The sequence below is a fragment of the Tyto alba genome, unplaced genomic scaffold (assembly GCF_018691265.1).
Source record: "Tyto alba isolate M040663 unplaced genomic scaffold, T.alba_DEE_v4.0 Super-Scaffold_39, whole genome shotgun sequence".
Taxonomy (NCBI): Eukaryota; Metazoa; Chordata; class Aves; order Strigiformes; family Tytonidae; genus Tyto; species Tyto alba.
Window position 1 is genome coordinate 5,141,678 of NW_024881314.1, and position 24,544 is coordinate 5,166,221.

Consider the following 24,544-nt stretch of genomic DNA (forward strand, 5'->3'; position numbering starts at 1 on the left):
TTCCACAAATAATGGATTTTCACATTGTTGGGCAGCACTTTGGTCAGTGCATTGCGAAGGAAAGCAGGACACATCCATGCTTTTTCTCCTGCTTTCACTCTGTCAATCTAGACAAACTGTTTAATCTCTTTACACCTTATTCTGGTAATCTGAAAAATAGTTATTTGGAAGCTTAATTACTACTTGTGAAGCATCCAAGAACTTCAAATGAAGAGCAACATGGAAACAAAGTACTGTTGCTTGCTCCTTTGAAACTTTGGGGCTTTTCATTAACCATTCAAGAGAGTCCAATTCTCCTCTTAATTACCTCAGCCTTATTTCACTACAAGTCTCCAAAGTAATTATTTATTAAGAGCAGATTCAGGCTGAGGTTTCCTGCTTTCAGAATTTACTAAAGATCTTTCAGTTGTGAGGGTACTTCAATTTTAAGCTGAAATGGCCAGCATGTTTCCCCAGCTGGCTATTCCACACACCTACCCCATTCCCCTTCCTTCCCAGATGTTCACTCTGCTCTCTTTTTCATCCAGCAGCAGATTATTGTGGCACTTCACCTTCCCACAGTGTATGTCAGGCTTTTACCTAGTCTGAGTTTATGTCACTTTCAAAACCAGGTAACATTTCTCACATCTGGAAATGGTTGGTATCAGGGGATATAATTCTCAGCTAAAGTATAAACTTAAAATTTTGTATAGTATAGTTTATAGCATAAAAGTTTGAGGTACAGTTCCAATAATCATCTCTGAATTAGATCCTTGCAATCTACATTTCATGGTGGTAGAGGACTTAATGCTATAGCACCTCTGAAGGGCAAGTTGGGATTTTTGTATTTTCTACTTAACTACCATTCAGATGTGCCTGGCATTTAGGTCCCCGAATCCCTAAGATCTTTTGTCATCTCCAGTGTAGCCACTAGTGCCATCTTCACATCCTATGCTGTAGTCAGCTTGAAAACTTGACAGTGTTTGGCCACTGGTGTCCCTTGCCCCAGTTCATGAATAACTTTCACAGTGAAACCTCTTTTCTCTAGACACAAATGTCTTTATTTTTGTTCTTTCCATCATAATTTAGCCTACAGCTATTAGTAAGCTAATGACCAGTAATATTTTCGTATGAAACTTTTTGGAGAAATCCTCCTGTTTATACCTCATAGGGGCCACTCCTGCAGCCCTCCCCTGTATTGGGAGTCCCACTGACTGGTGAGCAGGCTGCAGAATTGCACTCTTTGGGTGTTAGTTTTGGAATAAGCTGACAGCTCTACACAGCTCACTATTTGGTGTGCTAACCTGATTATGTTTGACATCTGAGGTCAACAAGATCATTGGAAATGTCCCACTGCTGATCTGAGGAGTCTCAGAGTTTTCTCCCTGACAGCTGGTTGTTAAACTGCCTATTGTAGATGCCGTAACCAGATAGGAAAGAAATATCTTCCTGCAAATGTGGTATCTCTGCCTGCTACTTTGTGTAATTGCTCCTTACATGCACACACGGAGTGTCTTGTTTGTCTAACTATTGGGATGGCACCAAAAACTATTCAAAGCTATAAATGCACAAATGTTGACTATCTGAGCTAGCCAGAAGATCAAAGCTGCTGTGTTTTAATAGGTAATCAGATATACTAATGTCACTGAAAAGGGGGAAAACAGACTAAAAAGGGAAGATTAGTAGGAAAAGGCATATGCAGCTATTAACGTATATCCTTCTCTTCCAAGAAAGAAAAATTTATTTCACTACCCATGCTATTTTATTAGGGATATTTAGATCAAATCCTAAAACACTGCAAAATGTTTAATTTCATTTCAAGTATCAGAGTAGCCACCAGGATCTCCAGAATAATGAAGCTATTTTGAAAGTGTAGTAGAGATTATTAGGTTTTTTCCTCTTTTTTTCTTTTTTTCCATTCACTTCCAGATATTTAAGTCCTTATAGATTACTTGGGTCACATTATCAAGCTTCTACCCACAAGCACAAGGACTTTTCAAAATGAAAGCTGAGATTCTTGTGCATCCACATGAGACAGGACTTGGGGCTCTAAGCAACACACCAAATATTGCTAGACTTCCAATAACGTGACAAGATTTAACAACACTGTATTGATTTCAGCTGAGCGACGGTGATTTACACCAGGCAAGACGGTGTTCCTGGTTTGTCTGTGAAGCAATAAATTTGATTCTGATCTGCACCTAGGTACAGTTCTGTAGGCCAGATACTGTTCACAGCTGTACTTACATAAGCGTGCTCACAGTGGCACAGTGCATGAGACTCACTCTCCTGGACTCCTCAGACCCTTGCTGCCTACCTGAGCCTGGGGCATCTCAGCTGTGCAGTTCTGTGATCCCTCCCTGAGCCCTCACATCACACACAGCCAGGCTAGCTGGCCTGCTGTCCACCTCCCCTGTGCTCCGAGGTGCAAGACTGTAGCATAACAGAGATATTCTGGCACCCTGCAATAACTTGGGAAACCTCCATCCCCGGCTTCAGGCACAGCAGGAGCTCTCTTGCCTTAGGGATGCCATGAAGCAGGATGTGTTGTGAGCAACACACAGGACCATGCTGGGGCTCCTCAAAGCACAGGCTGGCCCTACACATCTGTACATGCCAAACAGGTATAAGCCAGAGAACTGTCACCTACTACAAAAGCTGCCAGGGCCCGGGAAAGCCCGGGGTGGGTGGTTCCAGCTGGCCACGGAGTGTCGCTGTTACCCCAAATTTTGGAGCTGGTCACTCATCTTCCGTGCTACAGCATGAAGCAGATAAGAACATGAAACAACTATGCCTTTAAAAAGCAAAAAAAATAAATTATCTGGTATCATCTGTCCCTCTCTCCTTTAAAATGCCCAACTTTTTCTCCCCTGTCCTCCCCTCCCTCCTGGGAACCAGGATTCCTAAGCTCTGCTTGGAACCAAAGTTCAGATTTTTTGGCAACGCAAAGGGACTCAAATGAGAGCTAAATTAAACCTTTTCAAAACTTCCCCAGCCAGCCGGGTAGCAGACAAGAGGCACATTCCAGGACCGTGTGGGAGATCTGAGCACTGAGGCAGACAGCAAAGGCAAAGGTGATGCTTTGGGCTTTTGCAGAGGTGCCCATCCGTCTGCACTGGCCCCCTCGCAGCCCGCGCAAGGGTCAGTGCTACTGTCCCCCACAAAAATATAAATCCCTCCCAGATATTCTCCTGGGCAGGCTAAACATTTGCTGTCGATTCCAAAAAGGACAGCACTACCATGGAGCAGCACACTGGGATTATGGTGTGGATTTGCAGAAGTTTAGTACAGACGACAGTGAGTGGAGACAGAAGTGCTTTCTGGTAAGGCTGCAGTTTGTATCTGGGGATAACAGAGGGCCACACAGAAGAACCCAGGAGAACTAGGCACCCCTCATCCTCCTCTGATTTTATGTTTGGGTCTGCTCCACAGTGTGGAGAAGGCAATGGAGAGGCTCCGTCTTGGCTTTACAGACAATGACATTCACTTGCTATTTCTTTGCTTGTCTTTCTAAAGCAGTTTTGAAACATGGGTGAGAAGCACATCCAACAAAACAGGAGTGGGGAGGGAAACAGTACAAAATTCTGTTTCTAGCACTGTGCTGAAGACCTGCTGGGAATGCTTGGAAAACTTCAGCTTTGGGGAATTTTACATTTTGTCACAATTTCATAACAGTAGGACATTTCTTTGGAAAAACTAGAAAGTACTGATTTTTCTAAGCTTTAAACCAAGATTTTTTCCCAAGATAAGGGAAATGGACTCATTTCAACCATTTTTTTCCCCCCATCATTTTGTACAAACTATTTCATTGAAATGTTTTTGAACAGTGAAATGGAAACATTAAATACAAGTAAGATCTGGTTTCATCATGCAAGGGCCACAGCCACATAACACTGTCATTGAGGTACATCTGGGTGCACCAACAAAGGAGCTGGCCTATGTTATTTTCATTTTCTAAGTGTTTTTCTATGAGCATCTAAGGAGAATCACCATTACTGGTCTCTAACAGGCCGGACAAGCATCTCACTGAAAGGATTTAAGTAGTGTTCATTCTGTTTCAGAGCAGGCAGAGGGACTGGACTAGACTCTTTAGGTCTATGATTCTATGGCAACACCACAATCTCTCCAAAACTGTATGGTTTGTTCCCAGAACCATAAATCTAGCCTGGCATCACTGGAAACTCGGTGTTGGAAAGCTCGGTTTAATTTCAGATTTATTGCAGTAATCAAACCTGAACAAAATCAGCCCAAGACCAAGCCTCCTACCTGAACCTGTGACTTGTGGAGTAAAAGCTGCTTGAATTTTCTGGTACTTACAAATTCCTACTGGATCGGAAATGTCACAATCATTTTATGTTTTGGTGATCAGTAGAACTGGAGTCTGAGCTGTTGCCCAGACAAACAAAATAAACTCCTGAGTCGTAGTCTGTTGGCTGATGATGAAGGCATAGCGGGGTATATTAATTTTTGTTGAATTATCTAATGGTTTCATGTAAATGAAAAATTGCAATGTCAAGCAGTGACTGAGCCATCCCTTCTGTCAACATTAATTTCTACTCTATGAATCGGTGTTTTGCTTGATGGTCCCTACCAAAGTCAGGGAGGGCAAAAATATATGCATTTTAATGACTGACCTCCAACCCCACTGAATTGTTGTCTGACATGTGTAAGGACTAAGATTCTGTTGACTAGTGGGGCCTTAAATGAATAAAAATGGATTTACTTATTTTACTCAAATTCATTGATCTATCTATAACTGACATTGCAGTCAAGTCCACATGCCATCACTGAAATTTTTACTACTGTGGTACCCAAACACTAAATAGATACTTGGATCCCAAATCAATAGGTCCAAGCTAATGAGCGCCAAAACACTGGCTAGTCAAAACTGACATATCACTGTTTTGTCTTAAGACCACCGAAAATTTTAAGTTACATTTAAAAATCTAGATCTTTGAATTTTACTGCATTTAAAGTAGACAACTGAACCATTTGCTGTAACATATATCTAAAGAGTTTATACCTTCCACTGGAAAAGCACTGGCCAACCTCTTAGCAAGATAAGAATCTAATTATATATGTTTAAAGTGACATTTACAGGCCTCAGTACTTTTCATATTTGATCTTGGAGCTGGCATCTGTTTCTCCTTTTAGTTAAGAAACTGAAAGACTATTTACATATTCTTAGGAGTATATCTCCAATTAAATCTTTTTCAGAACTGTGCTCTCAACATTTCATATTAAGTTTCTTGGCAGACAACTATCTTTTTCTTTAAGATTTATTTATTCAGTTGGATACTTTTTTTCATCCTTTGCCTGGGCATTTGGAGTCTTCAGCCTCACTATCCTATAATTAGAAAAATGACCCTACTTAGAAGTTTTAGAGCTCTGCTCCAAAATGTTGTCTTCCCAGTTCATTTATCCACCTTTCTATTGACGTGGCTTCACTTAGTAATTGTCTAACACAATCTGCAGCAGCAGAGTGGATTAAATTTAATCAGGCATTTAGAAATTTATGTTACCAAAGACCAACATCTAAAACAAGAAATCAGCTCACTGAATGATAACAAAGTATTTCTACACTTATTCAATGAGAAGGAGAGGTGAGTAGGGAAGACAAGAGAAACTCAGGGAAAATACAGAGCTGCTGAGGACTGTCAGAAACTGTGACTGTCCTTTTATAAACAATGCCTTCTTTCCAAAGTGCAAGGAATTGTTGCTACCCCCAAACTGTAGGTCGAATTCCCTATTGCCCCAATCAAGTCTATATATGTTTTCTATTTAGTTTTCAGATAATGAAGTTGTCTGCCCAGGTGTCTCAGCATAGATAAAATAACCCGACATCAGCTCCTCAGCATTTCATCGACCCTCTTCATAGGGCAGATGAACAGAGGCATATTCTCATTTTCTCCAGATATCTGACAAATGGATGTCTTTTGCAACATGCCTGGAAAGTCACCAAATCTGGACTTCTTTGGACTAGGGTAGGAAACAGATTCCAGACTATTTCAAACTCCTCATAAAAGATACTCTGTCAGCACCCTCTGAGTAATGGAGCAGGGCAGATTCCTCTCCTCCAGAACTGCTGTTGACATCAACACAAGCAAGACTCACTGGATCTGTCCTTAGTGGCACCACTGTGAATCTCATTGACCTCTGAGTTATTCTTCTGCTTGACACTGGAATCTAATTTACCAGAAATAGATATTCAGGATTTAGTATCTAAATATAAGAATAGTAAGAGAATCAGGCTTTGGCCTGTTAGATCGAAATTGCATTTCCTTACTTGTTATAGTAAAACGTTAAATCCAAGACTAGTATGAGTAAAATGTTACTGGTATCTACCCCAACTATCAACATAACACACAAATGATACTATCTGCAGTTTCTGACAGAAATAGGTGGGCTGCAAGATTTTTCAAAAGTATTTTGTGGGACCAGATTTAGGTGTGCATCCTATACAGCTGTACCTGCAGACGAGGCCACCAGAGCTACAACAAAACTTTTCCAAGCCTGTATCAGGGCACTGAAGAGTGGTTGTATCACTCATTCCCACTATGCATCTGTATATCTCAAGCATCTCATCTGCATTTTACTCGACTTTTGCTCTGAATTGTTCTCTATAAGAACCCATCTCTTCTCACAGTACAGTAAAACTACTATTTTAGTCCTAAAGTTAGGCAAAATGGCTACTTCCAGCCATTCCCCAGCTCCTACTTCATGGCAGAAGGGCAACCATTGTGGTGATCAGGGACAATCCAGACCCACAAAATCAGTTTAAAGCAAATCCTTTGTCTGTAAAAATCAGATTTAGACCCTATAACCAAAATGTTAATTTGCTACAGTTTGTAATTTGTTTTAAATAATCTATGGTCCAAATAAAGGAACTGAAAACTCTTGCTGTGATAAAGCACATTGATGGGTCACCTAGAAGCAGAAGGTCTGGAAATTCAAAATCATGAGCTATCAGTGCTTTAACTCCTCTTCCTACACCAGTGTCAGTCCAGACTAACTCTGCTGATTTCAGGGCAATTCCCTCCATATTAGGAACCAGATGAGACTCCAGTCTCCAGTGTAAAATGGAGGTTGTAATTCCATCTGGGGGATGGGGTGTGGTTTGCAGACATCGATAAACCATGGCACATCCCCTCATGGGGTTCATGATGTCATTGGAATGACTCAATAGAATTACAGCCTTATGTTGATCTGGGTGTATGTTATTCTACCGAAATGAAAACTTTTGAAATAGGATCTTATTGTTTTTAATAACCTCAGTTATATAATTCCTTTCTCATGTTAGTGCTTCAATAAACATTTCTCATGTTAAATTTTACTCCAGATCCATCCTTGCCAGTTTTAGGCTCAGAACTGATATGTTGGAATAATCCTCTTCGTTTTAAGTCCCACAGACACTGTGCTGTTCACATGATGTCATTCTGTGTATATTCCTTCATTTACTACTGGTGAGTCATTATTATCGTAGCTAATAGAAAGAGGATTATCTCTTTATTAAATCAAAGGCATGGCATTTTGTTGGTGGTGGTTTGCCTCCTTGATTTTTAACCCTTCAAATTACGTGAGTCAGGATTTTTCAGCATGGGCTGTTGTCTGAGAGGCACATAACTGCTGCTAGAAGCTTGCCACAAAGCGGTCAGGGAAATTAAGAATGTTGATTCCTCACCCAAAATCATACAGGAAGACTATGACAGAGCAAATGTAACTTGGAGCCAAAGCAGCGTAAGTCTTTGAGAGTCTGGATCTTAGTTTCTCTGCCACCTCTTATTTTTTAACCCATAAAATGAAATTAATCTCTACATCAACAGCAGCATTATGATTACAAGAAATTGCAAACACAGTAGAAGCACTCATAATAAAGTATTAATGTAAGTGAAATGATCAGTATTGTGCAAAAGTTCAACAGGAAACAGGGCTACCTTTCTGTGAAAGATGAACAAATACTACTCTATAGTGTAGGAAGGCAAATATGTATCACAATAATCTTTTCTAGGCAACAGCTCTCATGCAATAGTTTTTTTTCAGAAGGCTGCAGTGCTATAAAGAACTAAAAGATCAACTAGAGAAATTAGTAATGTCTGCATTTAATACAGAAAGTAGTCAGAAACCAGAATTTCTAACAGGAAATGTCAATATTTAAAATTTGGTTTAATTCTAAATTGAAATGTCATATTTTCCCCAGAAATCATGATTTCTAAGACTTTCTAAGATTTAGAATTAGTTAAACATTTTTATTATGCTCATGTAGGAACAATGAAATATACTAATACAATTGGTATGTTATTAAATATCTATCTTTGCAACCTCAGTATAAAAGTGAAAACCTAAAAATTAAAATTAAGTCAAAACAAAATACTTCAACTTCACAAAATTCCTCTCAATAAAGCCAAGATGCTTCTTTTTAACTTTCCCATGGAAAATTTTGCCAAAATTGATACCCTCCCTGGAGAAACATTTCAATTTTAGAGAAACGGCATTTATCAACAGAAAACTACTCCGTCAAAAAAATTTCAAAGAGCTCTATTTAATTTAAACAGTGATCATTGCTGTGATAGAAACAAAAGCTGTCCATTTGCACTACTGCAAGAAGAATGATTCCAGAAAGCAGCTCCTATACCTGTGATATCTCTTTACAGTAATCAAAGTCTCCATGAGTTGCTGGTAAGAAACGCATTAAGCAGCCTGCCATCAATCGTGGCTTTCTCTGTTTTAAAGCAAAAGATGCCAAGTCAGCCATCACCTTAGAGGAAACAGCAGCTGCGGGTAGAATGTACAAGATTGAATGAAATCTTACTGGCACATTTCCTTCTCTTATCTACCCTGTCACCCATTATCAGACCGTGGATTATAATAAAGAACACAAGGTTGAAACACAATTATCCATGGACGTGTTTGAGGACTCACAAATCTGCTAATGTTACTAACAAGCCGAGTTACCCATTGCAGAACACATCAGCACTCCAGACGAAGGCTTAACTGTTAATGAAACCTAAATCTCAGCTCCAGAGATAAATTTCAAGCTTCTTGTGGCTTAAACCTGGAAGCCAGTACATCACGGAAACTTCTAAGAATTATCTAAAGAACAAGTAATGTTGGTAAGTTGCCATAATTAAATCTTAGCTGATTTCACATCTGAGAGATCTAAGCAGCAAGACATTGTCATTGAAATTATGTCTTATGTTTTTGTTACAGCATGTCAAAATTCACCACTAAAATACTGTGACAATAGTACCAGAGCCAGGGTATTAATGCCTTTAACAGGCAGAAATAAGCTTCTGGATTCACAATCCTAACAGTAACTAGTGTCAGTCTGCTACTCAGGAAGTCAACAGCTTTAAAGATACAGGTTCTCAATATGATGCCTGGAAATCCAGGTTTACTCCTCACTTTTGTAACAGATTTCCTTCATGACTGTAGCAAGGCTTTTCTCTTAAATAAAACTTACCTTTTATAATTATATTGCTAAGTTATGCTATTATAATATTCTTTACTGTTATGACAGTATTTGGAAAGAAATGCTTATTTTGGAACAAGAATGCCCTTTTCCTTTAAATAGATATATACCAGTTTCAGAGGAGCATAAGCTAAATTAGGAAAGAGTGGGAGAAATAAGGCATTCTTATTCCAAAATAATTATCCAGGCATAGATCTGAAATGGGATAACTACAGTGGTATAGACAAGCTTTAAGACAACCACAGACAAGCTTTATGAGACACTTTGGGCCCAGGCCACAAAATACCTTGAGGATTAGGGTCCAGACCTTCAACTTGACTTGATACTCTTGGAAAGGACAATTTGGTATTCTCATTGTAGCAGTTACTGAGGAAGTGCATTACAGCCAGGGTGATCAACAACAAAATCTCTGTCCTTCAGCACTCCATCTGTACAACAGGGATATGTTATGAGGATAATATACATCACACACATAACCATGTTACAGAAGCTTTTTGTCAATCATTTCTATCTAGTTTGGAAATATCTGAAGATTAATAAGAAGCTCTGTGTATTACAGAAACACAGCAACATCTTGATAGAAGTATAATGATAATAAACTAACAGATGCTTTGTTTTCATTAACAAATCAACTATACTGCACTGAAAAAACATCACACAACCACCATGCTAGCATACACCAATCATTCGGAGTTATTTTTGCATCTATATTTTTTATATAAATGAAGAGATTTGTGTAAATGCCTACCAAATGTCTAGGTAGATGCTACACTACACTTCCACAGACCCAAGCTACTCCCCACTAGAGGGGGGAGAAGAGCAATTGCTTTGGCTAAATGCATGAAACATAACAAAATCAAAACCACAGTCAGGAGAGTAACATACAATTCTAAATGGAACTTGAAAACTTGAGAAGTCATTTAAGGGAACCACATTAAATGCTAAAATGTTTAATGGGACCCATGTGTCTCAGGCAGAGAAGGAGAGTGAGAGAAATGTAACAGAGGAAATCAAGGAGACAATATGTCTGTGCGACTTGTTCTAATTAGGGGCACAGTGCTGGTGAGGATCATTCATTATAATTTAGTTAAATCTTTAGCATGGCAAAGGCACCTCTGTATAGTGGTATAAAACAAAAGACCCCCAGTCGTAAACCAAGTTAAGGCCCGTAGAACAGAGGTTAATTTCAGTCATTTGTGAATGCTGAGGGCAGTACATCACATGAATACCAGCACTTCTTTACTACCGCAGAGTTGTGCTCCAGCTAGCAGATGTCTGCAAATTTGGCATGTGGGGGGTGGTACTGGGGAGGGCAGTGGCGCATTGTCTCCAACTTGTCTGTCGCTTAACTGAGTGGATCTGTCTGTTCCTTTTAGCAGGGGTGGGAAAGGAGTTCAAAGAAAGAATCAAAACAATCCATCCATCCAAGCTTTGGAATATCTGAACTGAGCCCAAATATCACCAAGCACTTCCCAATCTCTGCTTTGAAACAAGAGAACGAATGATGATTTGCAGCAGTTCGGGATGATTTACACACACACAGCATGTGTAACACTGCAGTGTTATTTTAAAACTTACAAAGCATCAGAAAACCGAATAGGGGTCAGGTTCAGGTTTGTGACACTGTTGTTGCACAGCATAGCTGCAGAACTAGCTTCAGCTGTGTTTCCCCAGCACAAATTAGGGGCACAGAGGACCTAATTCACATTGCATTTGCCATTGTGTATTTTAGGAGTAATTCTATTTAAATATGGGTCAGATTCTTAGCTGGTGTAAAGCAGCTGAGCTGCCTACATTCCAGTGCAGATAAACTAATTCACACCAGCTGAATGCTGGGCCAGTGGAATTACACTGCTGTAAATCCAGTGCGAGATCAGAACGGTGTTAACCTGGGTTAGCACTGGTGGAACTGAGAACAGAATTTAACCCACAACATTTTGACACTGTTCCAAATATTCGTAAAACCCATATTAATTTTGAGTGTAAATGTGCCAAATTCACCCTGGTGTCATTCCGAGTCCAAAAAAATTACACCCTAGGGATAAATTTGGCTCTGCATATTTAATCTAAGTACACGGCATCATCCCAGCAAGGAAAGCAAATGAGCAATAAACATAAGTTTGCTGTTGGATGTTGTCTCCTTACTCCTCAGCTTTCTAGTACATTTTGTTTTTGGAGCTTATTTAAACGAGCAGTTTATGGTTTGATCAAGTCCTAAACAGGAAACCTAAAGGGTTTATAAAACATTGAGTGTTCTCATTACAACTGACCTAAAAAAACTCCAAAGTGGCAATCTTCATTTCTATTATACCTGCTGTTACTGTGATGGGAATGTTTTCTAGTGGTTAACACAGACATCAGGGAGTCAGGACTCTTGAGGTCTAACTCTCAGCTTTGCCACTGACTTGTTGTGTGGGCTTGGGGGAATCATTTAAGTTCTCTGTGCTTGAGTTTACTTATATGGTGTGGGACAATTAATGATCGCCAAAGGGCTTTGGGTTCCTCAGATGAAAACAGAAGGGGTAGTGTTCAGAAGTATGACAGGAATGCCCTCCCCTTTTCTATGTGACATTAGGGTAACACACTAATCAAATTACACCATAAAATAGCCATAATAAACATTACAGTACCATAAAAATAACAATACTACTACTAAGACATAAAGATAATAATACAGAGTTATTTATAAAGCTGCTCATTACCATGTTGCCAGGCACCTTAAACACAAATCAGAGTGCATCTTGGACCAAAACTGCTTTTGATGCAAGTGGAGCTCCACTGAATTCCAGAGACCATGCCCAGGCGATGCCAATCAATGTGACACTACTCAAGTTACAGTGAATTTTAGCGGTTTTCACCAGAAAAAGTTCTGGCCACTTACACAACTCCTTTTTAGACCTCAGCAATAATAAATTATGATAAAGCATGCTGAAAAAAAAAAAAAGAAATTGAAAACCTAGATGAATTGCTTTTTCCTGACTCTAAAGCTCCAACCTCCACAAAATGTTTGAAACAAGGTTTTGGGGCAGTGCTCCTCATTGTTCCCTCCTTCAAATACATTGAATATTGTTTTCCTTCCATTTGTGAGAGATAGCAAGGCCCGTTTCTTCAGAGTGAAGAAATGCTGTGTCAAAGACTTGAAATAATGTAGGTCACCAGTTCACAATTTAGATCTTGCCAGTATAAGGCCTTTCTTCCAGCTGCTCCCAGTATGAAGGCTACCAGCTCAATCAGGCAGCACCTGGCCAGGACAAGCACCATCCCAGAGTGGGGGAACTGGGTGCACAGTAACAGGACTGACACAGCCTGGGTTCATAGTGCATCTGCCAGTGACTCAATACAGGCTCTTGGACAAAGACACAGCATAGTCTATTTTAAACCAACTCTGCCTCTGTGTATCTTTGAAAGAGGGATTATGAGGGCTGATGTTTGCAGAGTACTTCAGTGATGGACACCACTACGCAACATACTACTTTCCCCTAGCAGCTACTAACTCATCACTTCATGCTGCTGTAACTCCAAGTACCTGTATTTCCTTAGTATGAGACAGAAAAACTGCGTTTCTTGGCTGATTATGTTAATTTTTAAGATTTAACAAAGCAATGGCTTCTCCAGGAATTGTTACACAATGTATATGATACATATTACACTGCCTAAACTTCACCAAGTGAATGGTTAGATACCAGTCCCAGGTTCATCTACAGGTGTATCCAGACCAAGATGTTCAGCTGCTTGCTCTCAGAGTTGGAAAGTAGATCAATACTAACTGGAAATTGCCAAATTTTGATTGACCAGATAATAAAAGTAATTTCAGTGCAATAAAGCACACAAGCTTCTCGCATGAGAGGCAAAGTAAATGGAACCAACATGAAGTCTGTGATTTAAACCAGCAGAAATACTGGGAACTAGAAGGAGCCAATTTATCTAGCTACTTATTAACAGAGTAGAGGAATTTCACAAAAATTGTTTGAATTACTAGAAGTTCCCTTTTCCAAACGAGGGGAATATGCATTTAATAAGTTCTAAACTTGGTTCAGTGGGTAGGGGATCACTGCTTCAAGAAATTAGTTTAATTTCCAGCTCTCCTATCAGGCTACAGCATAAGTAATTTCTCAGTGTGTCTCTTTCAATCTCCTATTTATACAGATTCAATATCAAACATTCAAAATGTCTGTTTCAGACAGTGGGGAAAAGAACAAGACTAGCATTAGAAGCCTACTCTTTCTAACTCCTCATTATCAAGGAAAAGTAAGCATACAGTAAAACAGCCAGATGAACACTTGTCTAGCTTCCAAGTGTTTGAAATAACTGGGCTGGCTGCTCCCTGAGGGATGCAGGGCCGGAAGCGATAACAAGGCTGGTTGGGCTGTGACCTTGCCAGCCACTGCCCTGTCCCACAGTACCTGAACAAGGTGAGAAGGCAGGCCTGGGGGTGGCAGCCAAATATCCACATCAGGGGAGAACCTGGCGGTGAGGCCAAGCTGAGAAGTCAAGTCAAGATCAGCTCTGGTGAGGATGACTGGGGTCAGATGTTGTCCTGGGACTGCCAGGCGAGTCCAAGGCAATAAGTCAAGACCAAAATCAAGCAGGAAAAACAGTCTTCAAGACAAGTGCCAGATCATGGGGGCCCACAGCCAAACAGAGCCCTAATGTAACTGCAGACAAACACTTCAACAGCATAGAGCAAACAAGGGCCCAGAGCTGAGCTTAAATAGTGCTCCATGGGCAGGGCCGTGTGGGGAGGCCCCAGGTGAGGCTGGTTGGGGCAATTAAGGCCTGTTAGTGCCTGTAGAGCCATGACACAATGAACATTTGTAATTTTTTTTTCTGGGGAAAGAACAGAAATTAGAGCTCAAAGAAAAATAGGATTAGACATTTTGTGTGGGAAAAAAATGTTTTCTTTTTTTCTCCTAAAATTTAGAGTATTTGGCAATATTTATCAACGCCACAATAGGCTAAGGAACAGCAAACAAAAATAATCTCACGTTGCTCATAAAAAAGTACTGGTATTTAGGATGTAAGGACTCCTTAAACCACTTATTCTGAATTAAAAATTAATCACTAACATTTTTTGAACTGTATTTTTAAAGCAGTCATTTGTTAAGTGGCAAAGGAGAAGAAAAATGGCTTCTTTATACTAGCTCCTGTGATAAAAGGTGTGCTCTGGTCAGTGGCCTCTGAACTGGATGCAGTGTTTCCTGCACACCTCTTGCCAAACTGAATTTTCCTGAACATGATAATCATGCAAGTTGAATTTGTTAGTGAGATCGCTACACCAGCTATTTGTAGAAAAATCACTGTACTCTAGACAGTTTACAAATTACTTGATTGGCAGAGTGAGAAGATATAGTAGTATTACAACCTGGTAATACAACTGCAATACAGTGTAGTTCCTCAACCTGGTTCATCAAGATACTGGTCCAGAATAAAAGAAAAATGTCAAGGGAAGGAATAGCGAGTCCTAAAAGAATGAGATTGTGAATGAAGATAATAAAGCCTCAATGTAAAAATATTAACCACAGAGCTGCTTAAGTGAAAAGATCTGTACCACCCAGGAACAAACGATGTGTTTTCCCAGTGTACAAAAGAATTTAAGTAACATTTTCTTGGCTGCTCACAGTGAGATACTCTGTCAATATACAAAGTGATTCAGTTTTCAAAACATTTGGGAAGCGACATATGTTAATGGCAATCACTAAAAACCAGGTCACTTCAAATTATGATGCCTAACTACAGCAGGAACCTGTCTTTAGATGTCGGCCTCTGGAGTTACATGTGTAAATTTAGAGCACAGGTGGGAGGTAATCTGGTAATCTTGCCTCTTGAAATTTTGGAGAATACGCAAAAAACTCCAGTGTGGTTGACCTAAGTTTCTGCCCAGCTAAATACCATTCCTTTTAGTAAGACCTTGCTCTCTTACAAGGTTTGGAAACACTTTATAAGCATATATGAAAAGTGAGGTATAAGGAAATGCTATGATTTAACCATTTTTAGACATTATGAAAGTACCAAAACTAGAAATACAGCTTGGGAACTTCAGCTCATGCGCTCTAACAAAGAAATGACCGACACCTTCAGTCACCCTGTCAGCCTACTTAGTCTTCTGATTTCTTCTTAGTGGCTGACCATCACCATTTTGGGGCTGATAGTGTACTATTAATATTGTACTACTATCCACTCAGTAAGACTTAACAGTTCCAATTTTCAATGATGGGTATCAACTAGATTTCAAATCCAGGACAAATACCATTGTCCATGGAACAGCCACTGCTGTTCCATCTTAAGACATAAGATTTGCCCAGATGGTCCAGAAGAAAGGGGAAGCTTTCTGTACCGTGAGCCATGTTGTGTGACGTGTAATGTGAAGAACTAGGAGTCAAAAGTCCTAGCTCTAATTCTGCTGAGGACTCACTCTGTGATTTGGGGCAAGACTACTCCATCATTCTTTTTGTTCTCGGTAGACTGACTGATTCTCCCGTTGAAATCCAAGGGAGTCTGAAAGCATTTAACTGCCTCACAAAGATATGTCATGCGATCTAACATTCTGAGCACAGAACTGGGAGCCAGGAGCTTTTAATGGTGCCTGTAGGGATTGGAGCCAAATCACTTAACCTCTTTGCTTCTCAGCTTCTCATCCATAAAAAGAAAACTATGCTTGTGTTGCTGGCTGGGGTTTTATGAGAGTTAATTCATAGACCTGTATGGAAAATGACTCCTCCTCTGCTGCAGAAATGCAAACTTTTTATTTTAAAAACCAAAATATGAATAACTTCGACAGAAACTAAGAGCCTGCAAACAGAAGTTTAAAATTTTGGCTGAATTGTTTATGACGGAAGTATATTTCTTCTGCAAAAGCAGATCTCCATTGTGAAAAAGATTTTTTTTTTTTTTTGAAATTGAATTTTCCACTGGAAAACAGTTTTGACAAAATATTTTTGATCAGCCCTAACATAAGTGAGCCATTTTGCACTTAGAAAGTGCTGCGCTTGCAAAATACTTAGCAATCCTCCCATTGACAGCACACCCAGTGCCAAATAGTTGTATTCCCCTTAGCACAGTGAAATCATCAAGTACTTGTGGCTGATTTGCATCGTTTTTAATTTGTTTGAACAAGCTGGGCCAGATCCTCCGCTGGAGTCAATTAGCAATAAAGCCAACGGCGTAACGCCGCTTTGCACCACGGAAAGCTTTGGCTCCTTTTTGTGTGCCTGGGGGCGAGGCCGAGCCCCGGCCCGCGCCGCGACAGGGCGGCCCCGCCGCCGCTAGAGGGCACCGGGGGCCCGGCCACGGCCCCGGCCCCGGCCCCGGGGCGGCACCGGCACCGGCACCGGGGGCCCGGCCACGGCATCAGCACCGGCACCGGGGCGGCACCGGCACCGGGGGCCCGGCCACGGCATCGGCACCGGGGCGGCACTGGCATCGGCACCGGGGGCTCGGTCACGGCACCGGCATCAGGGCGCACCGGCACCGGGGCCCCGGCCACGGCATCGGCATCGGGGCGGCACTGGCACCGGCACCGGGTGCTCGGTCACGGCACCGGCATCGGGGCGCACCGGCACCGGGGGCTCGGTCACGGCCACGGCACCGGCGGCCCGGCCACGTCACCGGCACCGGCACCGGGGGCTCGGTCACAGCACCGGGGGCCCAGCCTGGCCCGGCCCGGCAGGCAAGCCTTGCAGCTCCGCTCCGCCCGGCGCCGGGCAGCGGCGCGGCGGGAGGGCCGAGCTGCCGGAGCCCCGGCCCGACCCGCTGCCGCCCGCTCACCCGCCTCCTGCTTGGGCTGTGCGAAAATTGCGCCGCTGAGCTGCTAAGCTGTCAAAAAGTTTCAAACTGCTCCGAGGAGAGGAGCCAATAGAGCTGCTGAAAACCCTCATTCTGCGAGGGATGGTTTTTTTCCCCCCCCCCCCCCCTCTCTCTCTCCGAGCTGTGGATGTGGTTGGGAGCCAAGGCCGGAGCGCCGGGCCGGCTGCGCGCCTCTCCCCGAGCGCGCCCGGCTCCGCTCCCGCGGCCCGCAGGGCTGACAGCAGCCGGGACGGGCAGCGCGCTCTTCACGCAGCCCTTTCCAACCCAGTAAACTCAGCTGATGAAACCACAGTCGCTTCGGTCACCATTTATCTCACAGAACAAATTGCTACATATTTAGGGCTGGTTTGCCAGGCTTTAGCTCGGGACTGTGAGTTACTCACACACGCTTATTCCCATTGAAGTTAATAGGGAGAGTATTAGCCTAGCACAAACGTAAGTGGGATGACTGATGTAATGAGCCGCTGATGTGAGTAAGGCATTCATGATCCAGCATCTAATTATAAGATGCTTGGCTACTTGGGAAGAAAAGGAACAAGGTTTGTCAGGTCAGAAGAGAGTCTGTTTAGTTTCAGTGTGTTTTCTGTGATTCTTCTCACAGTAGCACAGAGAGAAAGATTTTGCCAAAGTTTTCCATCAGTATGGACGCTGACTCTTACCTGGTAGTAACAAGAAAAAAAAAAAACCAAAACTATCTGATACTAACTGCAGCCCCTACCTGTGTAAGATTAAAGACTCACAGCTAAAAGGCTAGAAAATGGCAAATAAATATGTTTTACTTGACAAACATTTTTCTACTGCTTTTATTCAAGTTCAGTGAAGCCAGCTAGAGCATGGTGGTGGGGTGTTACAAACCTGGCTGCATGGGTGGAAGGCAAACTGCAGCCTGTGATGTGCACTTCAGACAAGCAGAGTCAGAGGAGAAGCCACCAGCCCAAGCACGAGGGCCACAGACTTTATTTGATGGCAGCTCACCTTCAGTGCCATGGCCTCCCCGGCGCTGACTGGGGAGCAGGATTGAGCTGCACTTGTGTCTGGGTAGTGGGCTGTTCCTGGTTCTGATCCACCAAATTCAATTTTCAAACAGCACCAATTTGCTTCACTGCAGGTACCACAGTGAGAGCTCCAGCAAGGGCTTCAACTCCAGCAGGAACTGGGTGCTTTCCCCCAGGCTCTATGGGGGCTCTGTAGTTATAAGAATGGATGTGACTGTCCTCCCTCTGCCTTGCAAACAGCATATTGCCCAGGTGGCTCAACATCATCCTTCAGAACTAAAACTAGCAATGATATCTATCCTCTCTCTCCCAAAGATGGGGTACTGTCAAGCACTGAGATCCTGGAATAGACATGACCATAGACATGCAAAATACACTTGATATGAAATAGGTGGAGTTACGTTCCACCAGGCCTGTGGGCCACCACTGGCAAACCCAGCAACAAGAAGACAACTGGAATGTGGATGTGGTGCGCAGGAGTGTAGCATGTACACAGCCATGGCGGGCTGTCACTCCTCCTTGCCACTTCAGGAGCCTGGCACAAGGCAACTACTACCACTAAGGCTCATTTGAATAATTCCCACATACATTCCAGATGTTGACCACATGGCCTGCCTTTGTAAGGTTTAAAAATAAGGCAGGGGGAGGAAAAAGGGTGAAGTGTTTTTTTTTCTTCAGTGTCCATATTTATTTTCTACACAGATGTTTGTAGTTGTACAGAATAAATAAGGATAAATCAGATCCTTTTTTTTTTTTTTTAAGTGCACTATATGATTCATATTTATGGAACGTGCACAGAACTCAGTGGAGCTAACAGAGCTAAGCTGCAGACTGTTGACATATAATAAAGGGCTATGTACTGCTTTTAGGGACATGAAAATCTTAAAATAACCACATTGATCAAAACCACAAACATCAATATTGCTGCTCTACTCACTCCCTTTTCACACAGTGGGCCTGACCCTGGCAGCCTCTCTTACAGCAGTCCACGCAAGGTGTCTGTCCTTCCTTGGGCGAGACCATGTGTTACTGTGTCGGGTGACAGGCCAGCAAAAGCAGCCCTGTAGGGAGAGAGGAGGTGGATGTGGGAGGGCTGGACCCGCTGTCTGTGCACAGCTCCTGCTCCAGGAGCCAGGTCCAGGCTGGACGTGGTGTGGCCAGTCTACAAGTACATGAGATGAGGTGGGCTTGGGTGGATCAGTTCCTGTTCTCCTCAGGATGTGGGACAGTTCTTTAGTGCTGCTGCCAAAGACAGGCTGTTAACAGAGTAATTAATTTCAGCTCAAATAAATACAAGAGAGATACCATTTTCCCCTACGGGCTCCCTTTGTTCAGAGTTCTCTCTTCTCCTGCCTAATTCAAGGTTTTTGTAAATCAAACGTGTAAGCCCAGATGAAAAGTTTGACTGTAGAGGGGAAATAATTTCCTTCAAGGCTGCAATACTGCACCTTAACCTGGAGAGGGTGGAATGGAATATTACAATATCACTGAATGTCACCTCCCAAGAAATTCTATCTCTTCAACATTTATACTACAGGAAATTTCAAATGGTCTCTTCAGTAATGTACAAATACTATTTGCTGTGTGTCACTCTCCCGCATACCAGCAGTGTCACAAAAATGTTTTGGCCTCAGGGGAACTCACTTCCAGGGGAAATCCTTCTTCTCCCTGGCAGTGACTGAGCCAGTGGGAGCTGATAGAAGTAGAGGCAGGGAACTACATAAGCACAACACTGGAGCCATTATCTGGCTTACTACTCCTGAAGTTGCTAATGTAACTTTTATGTTGAGCTGTAGCCTCTGAGGACAGAAAATGGATTAAGTAACTGAGCCATGAAGGTGGAGAAGGATGGAGGCAAGCACTGCCAGCTGCACCATTTCATCCCCTACACCATGGGCAAGTCAGCTGTGTTACCACAGGGGTAACATTAATGGACAGATTGCCAGTTTCATTCTTTTAGGGATCCATGAGGCTCCAACACTAAGAGCTAGTTCTCAACACCATCAGCAAGAACACAATATTTTTACTAAAAAAATCTCGCTCTTTTGCTAAAAGTACATGTTCCTGATTGGTTAGAGAAGACTAAGCTCTCACCCCATTTCTTTCTGATAATTAATTCATTTGCTTTGGAAGCAGAAAAGGTTAAGGAGATGCTACTGAGATTTGGATTGCTCCTCCTAAGTAGCCTTACAAAAGCTAATGCCTGGGCTGCTAATGCAGCCCTTCTCAGTCCTGCTGAGTCCAGTAAATAAGCTACACTCTTAGTCATCTTAACTGTGAGAGTCCTTTTTTACATAACAACCTCAACCACAACTTCTCTCAAGACATTTTAATAGGAGGAAACTACAAAACACAACCAAGACCACAACTTCTGTCAGAACATTAGGAAATAAAGGTCATAACACTGGTGATTTTCAAAATATGTGAATCATAGACCGAAGGTCTTTCCATGAATCATAACAGAAATGTGAAGAGTGGTATGGTGTATTAAAAAAAAAAAAAAAAAAAGAAAAGAAAAAAAAAGAAGAGGTGTATGCATGCTGGTAGTTACTGTTGGTTTATATGATGAGCAAGCTTTAGAACGTCCCAGATGTCTCAAGTCTGAACTAACACCTAAAGGCAAAGGGGTCAGAAATTGCTCTCTGAGGTGCTCAGTGTGGTGTATTCAGTTAGGAGTGGTAAGACCAAAGGAGGGGATGGAAAACAAGCCTTTCTGTAGAATACCAGCTGTTCTCTCCCATTTGCCATTGATACAGCCTGGAGAGATGCAATCAGGCCTGGAAAACACTACAATGTTAACATAAGGCTAGATACACTGGGACAAAACAGTGCTGATAAATGGATGGCACTAAACATAGTTCTTCATTCACTCACTGGGGGATTCTGCTATAACGAGCACTCAGCTGTATCTAAATTAACCTATTCCAAGCTCCTTAGCCTGGGTTTGAAGTGTCTGATGAGAGGTTTTTTTAACCAAAAATTAAAAAAAAAAAAAAAAGTTAAGCATCTTCCACAGAAAATTTCAGGTATTCTTATTTCTCAGAAGATTCTTCTGCTGAAGGCTGACTGAGTTGTACTACTTATATTCAACTTTTGGACTTCAGGATTAGCATTCACCTTACTCAGTGCAACAGTAATTATGACTCAGAATGGGAAGACCAATCTTCATCACTTAGGGTATACTGTCCCTTTAGGCACAGCCTCAAACAAGGGGTTGAGTGTTAATTGCATTGTCTTGAAGATAATCCCCAGGGCATTCGTGACTCAGAGACACACCTCTGAGTCACTATTCTTTCATTATTTCCTCTTGGCCCTTTGGGTTAGAAACTTACTGCTGGTTTATACCAGCAGCAAATTACAACATCTTCCTGCTATGCTGACCTTGCCATTTTGGCTAATGACTCTAAAATTAGAACCAACATTCATTCTTCACACTACCTACTGGAATGAGAAGTCATTTGATGAGTGAATCCCATTCACTCCATCACACCCAGATCTGAAGCTGTAGGGTGAATTTTCTGAGTAGCCCAGTTTATTGCGACAGAGTTATCTGTTGAGTGATTCAATACTCAGTCTTAGGCAGGACAGCAAACCATAGCTTGTGATGGCAGAATGAGACGACATGAAAAGCACTTTAGTGTTGTGAGATAGAATGAAGACCTATCATACAAAATGTCCTAGGAAAAGCTGGGGAAAAAACATTTAACTCCTTGATTTGCAACTCATATTGGCTATGGAAAGAACTACCAATCATTACATCAATTGAAACTAAGCTTCTTGCTGTCATTCTCACCCACAACAGCTGAAATCCAGAGTAGCTCAAAATTATGTGAATCCGTACTATATTTGAGATCAGATCTCCATCATATACTAGTCTCTTGGTACCTAGTGTTGAGTCTTATTTAGCCAGAGTTGAGAGCAAAAAGATATCTTTCTGTGTCACAGAATATCACCACTCTATCAGATGTCACTGAATCTATTTCCTTCAAAGTAATGAAGTGAGATTGTTTATGTGAATGTTTTCAAAGAGCTGAACCTGCAAGGTCCTGCTCACAGTTCAGGAAATAGCAGAATATAAATCTGTCCAAATCAGCCAAGCTCATACAAAATTCAATATTGGAACGCAGCGACACCAGCAACATCTTGTTCTTTTGGTGTAATGACTGTTGATGCTAGGATTTAGGAGGATTATGTCTATTTAGGAAAAAGAGGGGAATATTAATATACAAAATTGTTAAATGTCAAATCAAATCCTTTAATAACGTGTGTGTCTGGTTGAGGATGGGAAAGCTTTCAAAACTAGCTACAAATATTCAAGAAATCCTTTTGGCAAGTTCAAACAAATAGCCCAAATCAATTACACACGCAGTATTCTTAAGGGGGCACATTTTCAGCATAGTATGTGGAGAATTAAGCCCTCTGCTCCCATTATTGTTAATGGGATTGGCACACCCAATTCCTCATACATATGGTTGTAAGTTTAAAGGCAACAGATAAAAATATGACTTTGAAATAATAAGAATGTTTTTATATTTTCTAGTAGTTCCTGTGTAGTGTAACTGAGTTACTTCTGTGTTTGCTAAGAAATCTCAGTGCATACACTTAGGGCTCCCTGGCCCTATGCATACCCAAAGCTGAAACTGGAATGGAAAACTGCAGAAACTATTCTTGACAGCTATGTGAGGAGCTTCAGAGGGAAAGCTTCAGCTTGACATAGCTTCAGAGGGAAAATAAGAACTGAACTTTGTAAGAACTGTTAAATTTTAGCACCTACTCTTAAGCATTTCTTGCAGAACAAAAATAAGTCCCTCTGAATTTTCATGTGCAAAAATTAGAGAAGAAAAAAAAAAAGCTAACAGTTCCAGAGTAACAATTAGTGTAAAGATGTTGGATAAGCTTTAAATCTCTGAATCAGAGGGATTAGAAGCCAGTTATCTCATGTTCCAAGTAACTGTCCCAGCTACCACCTTACTGACTGTTTTGAAATGGGTGGAAGGAACAATTTCTTTCACTCTTTGTCTGTCTCTGATTTTGATCCAAAATTCCTTCCTAAATATCAGAATGTTGAACTAAAATTCAAAGTCTGTTTTGATAATCTGGCATTTTTCTATGGAAAAATAATACAACGGTTGGAGTTAGTGCTAGTCATTGCTTTTATCAAAGCACCCATGTCACACAATGAGTCAGGAACCCCTGAAATCTTTCCAGTGACTGTAGATCTCTCTGTGGTGTGCCCTCTCCTATGGGCTAAAACTGCATAAACTGATGTGCTTAGGGTGCATCCAGATACCCTTATCATAGCAATACATGGGCAAAATTAAGAGTGGGGCTCTCGAAATCTGGTTCCATTTTTTAGATAAGTAGATTTAGAGTGCTCTTATCTGCCCTACTGTGATTACTGGTAAGAAAGTGGATCAAATTCTCCTGACCAGAATCTGATTTTCTGCAATAAGTTTACCAGTGCAGTACTCTCTAGTCCTTCCAGCTGATATGTGTTGGACAGCTGCAGTTCTTTGCACTAATACCCATTTATTTCTCCAGTTTTTCACTGTAAGTGTACCATTGCTCAAGGGATAAAAATGAATTGTCTGTTAGCATCTAGAGGTTGGAGTCAGCTTTACGGTTAAGTGCTCTACACGCCATGGACTCCAGAAACGGTCTCTGAACTTGGCAAAAGAGCCCTTCAAATTCCAACAACGAAGTTTTGTCCCTGATATTCTGGCGAGCTCTTCTATGCAGAGTTCCCATGGATTTAGTTTACAGCTTATTTCAGCCTCCTAATTACACCTGTGTAGTCCAGTGGACAGGGTGCTAAGAGAATGCTGGAAAATATGAGTGCTATTTCTGGCTTTATAGTTTACTTGCTCTGTGCTGCTACATTCCTTACTTCTTCCTTTTCCTTCCTTAGGTGAGGTCTCTAGCAAAGTTTCTCAATTTTTTGTAGATGAGTGTCATTCCTCCTGATTTTCACCAGTATTAACCAGAAGAGGACTAGGCCTCAACAAGCAATGTTTTGTGTAGATAGAAATTACTGAAACAGCAATGACTGCCTTTCTGAAGGCATAAACTATGTTGAAGACACCTTCTGAAGCTCATAATGATGGAAAGGAAGGTGAGGGAAGGGGCCAAGCTATCATGGCTATGGATCCAGAAGCACATCCAGAAATTACTTAAATTCCATGAATCCTTGTACTTTGGTTTTGACTCAGAATGTTTAAGAACAGGGTGTAAAACTAAGGACTGGTTCCACAGTTGGTGTAAATTGGCATATATCCATTTACTTCAATTTGAAATGTGC